The sequence below is a fragment of the Pomacea canaliculata genome, linkage group LG4 (assembly GCF_003073045.1).
Source record: "Pomacea canaliculata isolate SZHN2017 linkage group LG4, ASM307304v1, whole genome shotgun sequence".
NCBI lineage: Eukaryota > Metazoa > Mollusca > Gastropoda > Architaenioglossa > Ampullariidae > Pomacea > Pomacea canaliculata.
Genome location: NC_037593.1, coordinates 1,743,566 through 1,758,699, shown reverse-complemented (window position 1 = coordinate 1,758,699; position 15,134 = coordinate 1,743,566). Strand labels below are relative to the sequence as shown.

At 42.7% G+C, this 15,134-nt stretch overlaps 1 long non-coding RNA gene across 1 annotated transcript in view; it reads right to left on the bottom strand.

The window, feature by feature from the left end:
- The window catches only part of LOC112563144, a 29,019-nt gene that overhangs the window by 8,142 nt on the left and 5,743 nt on the right, over positions 1-15,134 (bottom strand). The window lies entirely within an intron of this gene.

The following is a 15,134-nucleotide window of genomic DNA, read 5'->3' as shown; positions in this document are numbered from 1 at the left end:
CTTCTTTGCCAGTTACGAGTTATTTTTCTTTCTCTTGACTCCCCGGCATCCGCTATGCACGTGTGTGAAGACAAGCATCCACCAGCATCACGGCCGTTGCCTCGCAAAGTTTGTTTCTTAGAAACATTTGGTTTTTAATTGTATTTCCTTGCTAAGATTTTTTCTTTTTTTTTTTCTCCCTCTCTCTGTGCGTGTGAATGAGAGAGAGATGTTATGTGCAGTGTCAGTCTATCGTTCGACGTGACTGTAGCGTGGACTGTTGTCTTGTAAATAGTAAATAGTAAATAGCCTACTGTGCCCTTACTCATTTTGTGGTTTCACACCATAGCACCTTCCTCGGTATTCTACATTCATCATCTTTATCAGTCTGTCACGTGTTCAGCTTTTATCAAGTCACTGTTCATAACTATCTATATAGGCATGCCATAATATTTAAAACCAAAGAACTGCAAGCGCAGCGCATCGTCTTCTGTAACCACAGCAGGGAAAATGAACTGAAAGTGTTCAACTGAACTTTCATGTTGTGGTCGGAAAAAAAATAACATCACACTTTGTGGTTACATTTCCTCTTTTTTAAACACATTGACCTTTATTTCTATCATCTCAGCTCATTTTCTGTTTGTGTTGTACGAAACATCGACAGGGAAACAAACCCATGCTTCAGAGGACGCTGAACTCAGCTTTTCGGCCCGTCTCGACCCTGGTCGCCGTCACACAAAGATTGCACTTTGACCTTTAGGTTCAAAGGCTGACTACGTGGGCACGACAAACCTACTACTAGCTTATAGTCGTCTTATCACACACCCCCTTGTCCTGTGTTCAGCGTAAACCATACAGCAGTTTAGTTTATCTGTATGTGCCTGTGAAAAAGTGAGTGCGCAGGTGACCAAGATGAAGATGGGAGAAGAAAAAGCTACAAATCACAACAGCCGTATAATGCCTCTTGGCACATGGTTATAATACCAGGCTACTTAGTACACAGTTATAAGACCAGGACATTATAATGTTACTTAGCACACAGTTATAATACCAGGACAGCATTATAATACTATTTACTACACTGTTATAATATCAGGACAGCATTATACTCCTACATAGCACACTTTATAATACCAGAAGAATGTTCTCGCTCCGTATAGTGTCATCTCAATAGACACCAAACTTCCTATCCCGATTCCGAATATTGGGAATGTACACACTTATCTGAACCAGGGTATGATAGTGGACGTATAAATTCTACCCATGCTCGTCACTTATCTAGGATGTTATCTTCATCCCGGGAAGGGTACCACAAGAACACATAATTTTTATTTGTCATTTTATTTTCTCACCTCCTATACATTTTAAAGGGGGGGGGGAGGTGGCGGAGCCGGAGGTGTCAATGAACTCCTTTCTATCTGAGGGCTCTCACTGCAACACTCGTCGTATCGGGGCGACAAGGGAATACATGTTGGTAGGAAATCAAGTTAGTGACTGCAATTAAGCAGTGTATGATAGTAATTAGCTGCACTGTGTGTAGAGTGTCGTCCCAACTAGAAGACCAACATTAAGAAACATCAGATTGATCGATGGATGATCTTACTACCACCCCCCGTCATAAAAGAGGAAGTGTGTGCTCTAGTGTATTAGCTTCCAAAAAGATAATCCCACACGTCTTACATTACAAGGTCAGGTCATTCCTCCGACCCACCCCACCTCCCGTTAACCCTCCACGGTATATTTTATTTCGACAGGTGTGCCAGTTGTTGCTTACTACCCGCACACATTGTGAAGTGTCTTAAGGAAGATCACCCGCTTGTATTTCAGGCTTGTATACATGTCAACACATACCACAACAGACCCGGAAAGCGGAATAGCTTTCATTTGTTGACCGAATGAATTCGCTTTCCGAGCAGACGATTGGCTTTCTTGCCTTTCAGGTAGCCGTGCGTGTAATTCAGGTAAGTGTCTCGCTGGCCCGTACTTTCCCTGTCTGTCCAATTTCCTTTTTCCTGCCTGCTAACTATCGTGTTTGCATTTGAAGTTGACGGAATCTATTCACACACATAAATAACCAAAAGTCAGTGGCTTTACTCTCAGGGAGGCGCGACAGTCTTGTGGAAACGCGAGGCCCGTCCGGAAGAAGGCCGCGACACGTCACGCACAAGCTGGGCCTCCTGACCAATCGGGGACAGGCAAAGTTTCCCACCCTCTCATCAGGATGGCCCAGCGACTTTATGAATGACGATGCTATAAATAGGAACTTGCTTGAGCGATGGAAAGTGGAATGACGTATCAAAGGAGAAGTCGCGCCTTGTGCATGTGCAGATTTCCAGGTAAGAGAATAGGCTCGGACAGGGAAACAACCAAATCCGGAAAAGAAGCTGTGCATGCGTGCACAACATAGACACAGCCACACTCAGTAATGTCTACGTGGACAGAAACACACAAGTAATGTGACAGAGGAGGCTGGCGATGACCTCAGGTGGCTCTGCCTCGGAGTGACGCCCACACAGGTCATGGTTACTAAAACGGGTGGAAGGACGAACTGCGGGTGGACATGCTTCGGTGCATTCATTCAGGCATATATGCTTTTTTTCTGACGCAGTCATCCGAAGCTCCTTCGCACTCGCTGAGTGTCACGGTTTTCACCGTTAGTCCCAGTCTTACCCCAAAGTCTCCCTTCGGTGGGTGGGTGGTGGTGTGGGCGGGTGCGTGGGTAGTGCGGTTTGTGTCTCACAGTGTCATGCAGAAAAGACCAAAAGATCGAGCTTTTGAAAGTGACATTGCAAGACAGTAAAAACGGAGAATACACCAACTTTATTTCTTAGTTTGCCAGTAAGATTTTGATTATTTTTGTTTCCTGCCACAAAGCATAGAAAGGAGAGAGTGAGACAGAGCAGCTATGCATGAAGCTGTGTAACTAAATGACAAAGAAACACCTAGCTCCAACAACGACAGTTACACCGTGAACAGAGCTATAACAGCTTACAGAACGAAATCTCGCATCACGCACCGATGGGTAGGCGTATTACTGAGCAGGATTTGAATGCAACTCAGAATGGTGCAGCCCTTGATGCTAGGTTTACAGTATTACCTTTGTATCAACTATTCTTCTTTTATTGCTTCAGCAACAACTACTAAAATCCCGTTACTAAAATTGTGTTATTCTTTAACAAAGAATTCTGTTACTTTCCTTAAAAATCCTTTCAGGATACTGGTCGGGGATAAACGTCAGAGGTGGTAACAAAGGGGTAGATAAGGTGAACCCCGCTGTCTGACAGTTCAGCACTCACACGACATACCGAGGCCCCAGAACCCATGAACTTTGACCACGTGCGTCACAGTGACGTCACGATTCTTGCCGCGCTCGTGTCGAGTGGCCCATGCGGGTTCGGATGCCAACGCTTTGTCAAAGGAGTGGAACCGGCCATACCCACCTCCTGTCAACGTTTTTGTTTGGTACCCCTTTGTGGGTAGAGTTGGCTGAGCCCCCCGCCATAAAACAGTGAGCTCAGCGGGTCTGACTCGTCCTTACCCAGCTTCGTTCAAAGTCCGAGGGACACGTTAGTTCTGTGTAGCAGGACATCACCGACGTCATAGGTGATGTAGGTGCGTACACTGCATTGTTCACTTGATGATTTCCTGATCCAGCGGTAATGAACGATTTCCCAATAGTCCATCCTTCAGGGTTTTCTTACCTTCTCTCTCTTTCTCACATACACATACTCGCGCGAGCACGCGCTCTTCTCTTTCTCCGTCTAGGGTAGTGCATCAAAGTACATGGTTTTACCATGGCCGCTTAGAGGAGAAAATTATTGTTGATATTTACGAATGTTGGTTCACAATGCCCAAGGTTTACACATTTCTATAAACTTGGTACCTGCCCGATGCAGTCGTCGAAGACCCGAACACCGACAGAGCGCAGGTAAAGTGTACAGGAGGAACGATAGAGAGAGGAGAGGGCAAGATGTGGCTGAAAGGTACACACAGGTAAATATCTCAGCAAACGTACACACAAGTAATTATACCAGTAAAGGTCACACAAGTATACATCCCAATAAGTGTGCATAATATTTTTTTCTCTCATTCATCCTCTATTTTTTCCCATAGAAATTAGTCGCTGCATACTTCGACATCTATGCGAGCTTTGTGTTACTGTATCGATCATCATCATCAACAACAACAACAACAACAACAACAACAACAACAACAACAAACAACAACAACAACAACAACAATGAGATTTGTCCAGCGCCTTTCCAGGACCAAAACTCTGTTCACAAAGGAGGCAAAATAAAATCTGGGTCAATATAGAGTGATATATACACACAAAACACAGGCACAAAGACACACACACAGATACCACACCAAAACATAAAAACAGTGATATAGGTATGGATCCCTGCCAAAATATATACCAACGCGCACGTACACACGAAGAGTGTAAGAAATCAAACAAGATCAATGAGAGCTCCAGTGTCGCAAGTAAGAAACAAAGTTGTGAAACAGCAAATGAAAGTATTTCTTGAACAGGTCCGTATTCAAGGTAATATTATACACATGACCCAGTCTGTAAATGGTAAGCATAATCTTGCGTTTACCGCCTTTAATGGAGGGAAAAACGCAATAACAACAACAACAACAACCACCAAGAGATGAAAGAAAAATGGATGAGACTTTGAATGAAGGACTGATAGAACCGAGAGAGGATGACAGTGTGGACATAGAGAAAAGACAGAAAGGGGAAAAATGAAATAAGAGAAGTCAGAGGAGGCGGTGATAACACGCCACCTGCCAAGGGTGCTGCCGACAGGTGTAGGTTGTGAAGATCCGGTCAACCGGCCGACAGAAGGTGCAAGCTGTGAAGATCCTGTCTAATGGTTATCACAGGTAGGTACGTGCCCTGGGTACGGCACCGCCATCATAACGGATCTACACGTAGTCGAAAATTAAAAGGTAAAAATAGGAGAGTAAAAGAAGTGGGAGGAAAAGTAAATGGACAGCAACAGGCTGCGTATTGGTTGAAGGTACTGGTGGCAGCAGGTGTAAGTAGAGAACATCCGGACTGATGGTTGTTTAGAGTAGTGTGTGGGTGGAGAGGTGTCAATCGAGGAAAATTCTCACACTACTAGTGTTTGTGTTAATAAACACAAAACTACACTCGTCCACGGTCCACGCAGGAACAAATACAAATCCTGTCTCCCACACACACGGACGCCCACGAACATACCAGCACACATACCCATGTATAAGAGCCTTGGCATTCAGATTCATTATGTTTTCATTATGCCCATTTATGACGACGATAAGAGAAGTAGACTTTGACAGATAAAAAAAAACAAAAATAGCAACAACAACAAAAAAAACACCAGATGGACTTTCATCCCTGCTTGTGACTAATTTAGGTTTCTGTTTGAATAAAGTCGTTTCCTTTACCTGAAAGCAGTCTTCTTGTCAAGAACAAGGGGTATTAAGGTGTGTGAGGCGCCAGAAAATATCTCAGCAACACAGGAACAACGTATTTTTTTTTTTTTTTTGGAAAGCGAATGAAATGGTTAATAAGCAAGCAAGCAAGCAAGCAAGCAAGCAAGCAAGCGCGTATGCAGAAGCATGTTTGAGAGCAGATAGTGAGGCAGACGGACCGAACACAGCATTACCTTATTACAACGAACAGACAGCATGTCGTACACACATTAGTAAACAAGATTTTACAACCAACTTGAGCACAAAATTATTTTGTAAAAGCTGCGTTCAGTTGCTACATGGTATTTATTTCTCATATTTGATCCAACGACGAACGCTGTTGCGTTTGAGACACAAAGGGGTTCTCATCGAGAGCAAAAGGTTACGACACCGAACATTTGGCGATCACTTGGGGAGATATCACAGGTCAGGACCAGCAGGATGAAACTCAAGTCCAAGATCATCGTGGCAAAATAATTAATCAAGTAAAAATGACAACTGGTGGTAATAGAACTGAAAACACGCAGAACGTAAGAATGACAAACAAACAAACAAACTGAAAACTCAAATTCACATTCATGCAGGTCAGTTTTTTCAGACGAGTTTTCGTGTAGCAATTATTGTGATTGTGTTTGTACTTTAAATCTCCATACATCGACTATTCCTGCCTAAAAACACCATGTCGATGACATTTTAATCATGGCCGCCATGGGGTTACATTTGCTTCTGCTTCTTCTTCTTCTTCTTACTATTATTATTATTAGACGTGTCACTACAGATGGAACTTTCCCTCCTTTTCTCATCCTCTTCGCTTTTATTAGTGCCGTCCGTTTTTGTAGCTTGCAATGTGTGCTGCTGTGTGTTTCTCATGCTGCTCCTTTGTTCAAACCCACTGAGCTCACCGGCAGGTGGGGAACTGTGCTGTATGTGTATCCTCCTTGTATTAACCTATCTGCGTCAGCCTTCAAGTATTTGTTTGTGCGGTAATAAGGGCTTTGGGAAACTGACTGTCCACAGAAAAATGATATTCACGTGGAAGAAAAGTCTCTCCACGTTGACAAAGCCATCGTCCCGATTCCTCAATGTGTAAATGTCTTTCCCTGAACACGGTTGTGTCAATGGTGGCGCAGGTTGATTGGCCCCGATGGTGGTAACACGCGGGGAAATACTGTTTAGCGAAGGTCAGCAGTCGCTTTCACTCGTTATCACCAGTCAGTTCCTGCTTTACACGTTCGTGGCTCTCAGCTAATCCATCAGTAAACGTCACAAAATGGCGGCCATGATTAACGGTAGAGAGACCACGGCTTTTCGGAAAAGAGTGAAAACAGAACTGTGAAGGCGTTGGCGTGGTCTTTCAATTATTTTTAACTGCGCGTTCACCCGTTGTCGTGAGAGTTCACATGTACAATAAGATTTGATATCATCAAGTTATCATGGATGATCTCGTTAGCGTGAAAAATAAAAGATAAAAAATTAAATGAATCTATGAAAACATCCCCCCCCCAATTTGCAAATTCCAAGGGGCTCCTCCCCTCCCAAACACTGAAGGCACCATAGCTTGGTGGTTGTTGCAGTGATTATGGAGTAAGTCATTGGTTTGAGACCCTCTTGACCTATGGCTGGAAAAGAACTTTCTACCAGCTCCGCAGCTCCCTATATGCAGTGCCCTTAAGGATACTAGCTATGGGCCCTGTAACCATTTTTTGATACAAAAATGCATCTAAATTACGTGTATCCAAAAGCCTACGAATAAAATACATGTAGCTACATAATTTATTTTGCTGTAAATTGTGAATATAGATAAAGTATGTACTTCAGGTTAGACATTTTATAACAGTAAGAAATTCTAGAGCTCATTTTGCTATCATCACAGTGTAGTATTGACTAGAAAGCTGTTGTGGCAACAATTTTTAAATGCAACCTCCTACTGGATTCATTAATGTAAAATAATGCGTTTAGGATAATTGCAATTTATAGCGCAAAGAACTGCCAATGAAAGATGAGAGAGAGATAGAGAGAGAGAGAGAAAGGAGAGGAGTATTGGCGACAAAGGTACAATAACTGGCTTGCGGTAGAGCATCGAACTATATCATGGATAAACGCTACGTAACCGATCTCAGCACATCTGTCAGTAGCCATCCAGGTGTATCATAGGCGGTGAGGGTGGGGGCGTGGGATGAGCATGGGACACCACAGCCACAACCACAGCAGCACGCTGTACGACCTTCAGTGTGCGTAGGCATGGTCACTCGATCATAGGACAAGCTGTCGGGCATTTAGTCACAACGATGAACCCAGCACATTTATGAGGCAAGGTGGTTACTGCAACTTGTATTGTCAGTCCACAATTTTGTAAATGTTGTTGGTTGTCGACATGCTACAACACTGAAGTTATGATGACGGAGGCGAAGATCTGTTGATTAGATGATTTTTCTGAAGAAAGTTCGCGTTTAACTTCAAGAGGTTTTTTTGGCATCAAACGTTAAGAAATGCGTAAAAAAATTATGACGCTGAGAGTGGAAGAGTGAGAAGTCCCCCTACGCTAGGAACAGTTCCCAAAGCCAAACACCCGCACATAACAACACTACACACAGTCAAACACCAGCATATAATCCGGCAGTAGTCATCCAGACGTATCGGAGACGTGCACTGAAAATTTAACGTTAGGGGAAGCTGAGGGCTGGGGACGAGGAAGGCCGAGGAGGAAACGAATGACGGATAATATCTGTGAAAAATAGTTTATATTCCTAAAGAAAATCTCTAAACCTAGCCCTGGAACTTGGACGGGCATATTGTTATTTCACCAAAAGTCGTAGTACTATCTTAAATTGTCATCCTCACCCTTACTCCTCCACCCGCAACTCCACTGGACGAAAACCCGCTATTATCGTTGGAAGTGTGCTAAACTGTACAACTTTAATAATTATGGAAAGGCATAGAATGTCAGCATTCAACCCTGAAAGAACGCCAAACAGCCTCAAATATTTCTAGTGTGACTTCCGGTTTCTGGCTGAATGAGCAATGAATGAAGTCGATGCTTCAAGCGTTACCGACGCATATCGGGAATTTCCAGAAAAACATCCTCATGGATTCTTTTACAAGCATAAGTAGAAGACCTACTACTGAGTGGGCTTCACGGGAACTGGTCTCATCTTCTCCACAGAAGGGCTTTATGACGTTTCATTGCTAAATTCATTAACCCTAAATTCATTATTCATGAAAGGAGGTGCGATCCATCATGCAATTTAGCTCTTATTGAAATGACAGGCTGCCACTGCCCTCACAAACAAGCTATTCCACACCTGGGAGGATCTAGAAAAACGACAGCATCACCAAGTGTTTTACTGTGCAGTTGTATTACGAAAAAGAAGAAATGCCCTGTTACATGGCATTACCCAGGAATGGTAATTGCGGTCACAGCGGGCATGTGAAGAGCTAAGGGTGAGGGGAGGGTAGCAGGGCGGTCACAAGGAACAAGACTAGGCATCAGGCATCAGGCATCAGCTGACTAACATGCTGGAAGCTGGAAGGTCGCAGACCATTTGACATTAGCAACAATAGCTCACAGCTCCCAAGTGTGAGCAGTCACAAAGTGGAAGACACCAGTGAAAGTGTTAGGTGACCGTCCCATCACCACCACAAGGTGCCAGCCCAGGCGTCTGTAGTGGAAGCTAAGAAGCCTCCGGCACAACCTGGGACTGACAGAGCTGAGTCAAGTTAGCGGAACAGCCGCCATAATGCCCTCACTTCTGAAGCACGCTTCAAAACAAAAGAACTCAATCATGAAAAAAAGCACATTTACTAGAAAAAACATTCGTTCTTAATAGTTCATTCTCTCTCTCCTCCCTCTCTCTCTTGCGCGCACGCACAAAAACACACACACAATGGACAAACGGACTGATTCACGCATAAACATGACACAGTTTCTCAAGTAACAGTAACAACTGACCAGTCTCTGTCGCAAGAGTAAGCACATCCATATACCTATTCACTCAAGTGTACACGTAGAAAAATGTAAAATACACGCATACATACATACGCACAAGTGTACGCACAAAGATGCATACACTACATTTACGCAAATAATCAGTGTGTGCGCACGCACACACACATATACAACATAGAGAGATGACACCACACGCGCGCACACACATATACACACACAGATAGAGAAAGATGACACCACACACACACACAGTGTTTCAAGTGCTGGGGGAATGTCTGTAAGTCCACATGCACTAACTAGAGCAAGCGCGTGTGTGTGTGAGAGAGAGATAAAGAATGAGGTAAGAGACGGGAGAGAAGAGGAAGAAAGAGAAATTATTAATCAACGCCTATAGCAAAAAGTGATGTGAAACAAGTATCGGCTCTTTGATGCAATCCATCAGGAATGCAAACAGGAAAATCCTCCTCGAGCTCTGTCGATGAAAGGAAACAAGCATGACGTCGTGTGCCGATCCCTGAGCACGACAAGCAGCTACCATGCCGGCCACAAGCAACACTTTCATTCCTTGATATATATTCTTTATCTTTCATTACTCTTTAGGGAATAATCATTACAGTTATTTTTACATTCCATTCATCTCGAAGCCGTGACTTTGACTAAGGATGGTGGGATTTTACAAGTATATTGCCAAACGATGTGGTGGAAGTTGCAAAGATAGCAATGCTATGATTGGAGTATGACGGAGATGGTTATACTGTGTTATTATTAATCAGGCAGGAATACATGTCGTGACTGCACGGTCACGCCGAGTCAGTGCAGAAAAGAGTAAAACGACAAAAATAACAGTGCATTTTGACGGATTAGAATACTCTGATATCATTAAAGACTCTGATAGAAGCCCTTAAATAGCGACAGAATGCAGTCTGGTACCAAAAACAAACCATTTTTTTCTGTGCCTGTGACAAGGCTTCACGCCCCGTGTTCAGGAAAACAAGCAACGGAATTTTAAAGGCGGTATTAGCTAACTGATGATGTCTTTTCTTCTAATGGCGAACTTTTGTAGCTTTTTTTCCTGTCCTGGGCTGGCACTTTGAAGTCTAGAAAAGAGTAGTATATCTTTCCTAACGGCTGGGCTGAGTTTAGTACAAGTCATTCTTCCCAAAGTCTATTTTAAGCACGACTTTGTACAAAAGGACCTAGAAATCGCTGACATCGGAAGTGTACACGCAAACGGGAACATAGCTAAAGCTTCAGGTTGCGGCAGCATAAACAGTCTTCATGGCGCCAGTTCCGCAGACTCAGAAGATCACGCGCTGAAAACCAGAGATATAAGAAATCAAAGGTATAACTGTAAGCATAGATAGGCCAACCACCTGTCACAGGTAAATATACGATCCTATACTGATAAACTCCGTCCCAACAAAACAAAACAACCATCTTTTGCTAACCTTGGGGGATAAGAGAGGAAGTCTATTGACAAGCATGCGCTTAGATGGCGCCGGGCAAACACGACGACGAACCCCATTTGTTCTATCCTTTGTTCTCTGCTTGTTATTAGAAGGAACAAAATGAACACTTGTTTTTCTCTCCCTGAACTCCTCTCTGACACAAGTTAGGACTAAGCGTTGAATGTGTCTGTGTGTGGTTTGTGGGCGATGTGCTGAATGCAAGTGAACGAGTGAGCATCCATGCGTGAATATGGCTCTGCTCGTATATAATTTTGGGTATGTCTACACACGCAATAGTGAATATGAAATATGTGAGCAGTATACACCGTCTATGAGAGAGAGAGAGAGCGCGCGCATGGGAGAGACAATATAAGTGTCTGTATTATGTACATGTAATGATGTAATGATGAAATGATGAAAAGAGCAGATAATGAAACAAGGTAGCCAGAATAAATGTACTACTTTATTTATTAAACATTATAAATTAAATTCTCTTATTTTGTATTTGTCGAGTAAGTGATGACCATCATCAAGGCATGTCATTAGTTCTGTGTCACTCGGCCAAAAAAAAAAAAAGAATTATTCTTCATTTTATTCTAAAAACTGCAATATAAACAGATCAACTAAATTTTGTATTAGTAAGATTAGTAAGATTAGGTCAAGTTGTGTTTGCGGAAGATGGCTGGGTTGCTGACGCCTTAGTGTTGCACAATAGTGTCGTGGGTTTTATCACCTGTCACCATCGTTAGCGTGAGACACTGCTGACGTCACGGCAGGTATGTGAGCGCGTTCCCGGACATACGTATGGCCATTAACAATGAAGAGACGTGCGTGTAACAGACCTTGAAATGGGAATCACGTGACACACCTTAATTGAACACACAAAAAAGATATCACCGAAAGACTTTCAAATATTTTGAATATCTGGAATTCCAGAGGAAATGACCGTCCATAAAGTCTAGAGAGTAAAAACAATCGTATCTGTAGCATGTATCTTTGCATGTTACCGGACCTGCAATGATATCCAGCTTAGGTTGCATTACTTAGCTCGTAAGTCTGTCATACTCATGTACTCACAGAGCTGACATATATGTTACACTCATGTTAACCATATACAAACGGTATTGCTGCAGGTTTAGACGCCTACCAGAGAGTTTGTGATTGGTCATTAGGAACTCCTGTTCAAGGGCGGTACACAGTCTCACCCGGATTCAGCACCTGCGCTGTTGACCTCCAATCGCTCACTGGCATGCGGTATTTCACCCCTTTGTTAACATACAGGGACAGATATGTAGATGTGGACAGGTAACAAGCTGCAGAAACAACTGTCCAGGTTTTTACCCTACCTAGGGGCTTGACGTTTGAACTGCCCGTATTTTGTCATTCAGATCAAGTTAAACCAAAACACTTTTTCACTTGTGTAAACAACAGGCAAATCTCATAGTCAAAAACCTGTTTTGTCACTGGCGACAGTAACTATTTTGTCGCTTCACCTGTCAAAGACTTATTGGAATGTCGAACAGGAGCTACGTAGACAGGAGGACCGAGGGATTCCCCCGTTACTGCAGTTCACTACAGGCTCGTCACATAAAGTGTACCAGCTACCCGGTCACACCAGGGTGTATATCTGATCAGTGATGAGCTGTGTAAGGAATGCGGAAAGGACTTACCGCTCGGAGACACATTCAGCTCACGTGTAGAGAAAGCGAGAGACCGACCCTCCCCACAACATTGACTTTCGGGAAATTGTAAACGAACCACCCGACAGCTGAGCGTGTTTATGTTTCATTAAAAGCGACCCTGCTGTGTCGGCTTGGATTTAGGGTTTTTCTGCTGCAATATATAGTATGACATACATTCTTTGACCATGTCTTGCACGCGGTGCGGGCACCAAAGACGGAGGGAAGATGGTGAGTAAAAGAAAGTCGGATAGAAATCTGCAGGCTGTAAATAAAGACAGTGGGGTAGAAATCTTAGGGCTGTGAAGACAGTCAGGTAGAAATTTATAAGCTATGAGGACAGTCGGATAGAAATCTACGACTGTAGATAAAGTCAGTAGGGTAGAAATCTACGACTGTAGATAAAGTCAGTAGGGTAGAAATCTACGACTGTAGATAAAGTCAGTCAGGTAGAAATCTACGACTGTAGATAAAGTCAGTAGGGTAGAAATCTACGACTGTAAAGAATACTTTCCGCTCCCCCCCCCACCCCCCATCCGCACACACACAGAGAATAAAAAGAAGGAAAACGTAACATAAAGTGCAGTTAAACCTAATACAAGGTTTAAATAATATTTGGGGATTTCGTGAGTAGCAGTAATCTCATCAAAGCATTATTATTAATCAAGAAGAAGAAAAAGAAGAAGAAAAAGAAGACTAACAGGAGCTATTGTACAATAAATAAACTTGGTGAAAGCTTCAGATGATGGGGAACAATAGCCAGTCTGTGGCGCCGGCAGTTTACTCTTTGATGTAGTTTCACTCATAAATATGTGTAACACACCTCATGATGTCAGACATACAGTAACTGCAGTGGTTTCATACAAAAGACACACAGCTTTTCTTACGGTACCCTCTCAGTAAAATTCTCATGAACACCCAGCTGACTGATATTGAGAGCAATGCAAAAATAGTAGATAGCTCTCGGAGCTAATGGAATACAAAGCTACCTAACGGACCACCTCTAAAAGAAATGGCAGGAGTAGCCAGTATTGGCTCACTATTGCCACACACCTTACACAGGTCGTCAGACGCTCATGTCCAGGTGACAAATAACGAGAACGATAAGCTCTTTGTGAACGTTGCTACCTGAACTGAACTCTGCCGTTTGCTCACACTTCCTGCTGACGTTTTCCCCTTTCACTTTTTTGGTAGACAAATCAAAAGACGTTTTTTTCTGTCATTGAGAAGATTGGGCGTATGAAAAACACTTTTTTCATTTCGGAATCAGGAAGCAATAGGTTACATCTGGCTGGGAAAGCAGAAATAAAGGGTTTTATGTGAGAGAGGAAATACTACTGTCAGTTTATAGTCCGATGAACGTAGGACCTGAAGAATGAAACATAGAGCTATAGGGGTGGGCGTGGGATGGGATTGCTCGTTGGAGAACAATATACATCACAACAGAGTCATGCTTCGTGTTACTTCGAAGTGTTCAGGAACTGTCCTCAGAAACACAGGTCGTGACTACGCCTCACTCCTATTATAATATCAACCATTTCATACCAGCTACACCGACTGCTAATCTTATCACAAGTGGATGATGCTCTTTGTCTTCATTATGAAGTGTACCTGTCAGCGTAGTCCTTTGACCAACTTAGACATTCCCTCTTCCCACCCTCCTCAAACCCTGTTGCTACTTTACAGAATCAGACCCTACATCCATTTGTCTGTTTATGAAGCCCCCTTTTGTCAAAGATATGCCACCGCTTGACTGGAGACACAAAGATAATGTGCTCAGTCGAGTACAGAAACAGCCATTTATGTACCACTCATCTTTTCACTTTCCCTCCTTCATGTGGTATTGGAAGCCAAATGCAAAAGTGTTATATTACAAGATGATAGTGAAGGAATTTTAAGAACCGACAGTCAGAAGCATGGAGACAAAGGAACACAGGAAAAACCCAGACGAAGATAAAGCATTGATGAGATAGGAAGGGGAGGGAGTGGAAAGAAAATGAAAACCTCAGTGTCCATGTGCGAGTGACACTGACGGTCAGTAGGGCGATGGCGATGATACATGGTGCAAGGCGATGATACATGGTAATCCTTTACCCTGATAACGATTTGGTATAAGCGATTCCCAGAATTATTCCTTTTTCTCTTCCTTGTAGGCTTTCAAACTACCGCTAATAATTAGAATGTCAGAACAGCCAAATTAGGAACAACAACAAAAAAGTTAACAGCTTTACTTCTACAGTTACTTACTTTAGTTAGCACGTTATTCGCGTCAATGTCAAAATACCTAGATATATTTTGCTTGTATTTTTTTCTGTGATAGTTTACCACATTCAGAATTGCTTTAGAAAAAAAAAACCAAAACAAAACAACTAAAAGTAGAATAAAATTTATAAAGAAGGGCAACCTCCAATCTGGAATAAGTTTAAAAACTGCTTGATGAAAACACTTAATTGCGTGACAGATAATCCTTTTTTTTTCTTTGTTAGCGAAAATTCCTTTAACAGACAGTGATAGAACTTGGAAAACTAGTGCCTTAACAGATAATAATAACGAGGAAGAGGAAAATATGGAAGTATGATTCAATGCTTTTTCTTTGTCAAAGAAAAGGATGTGGTC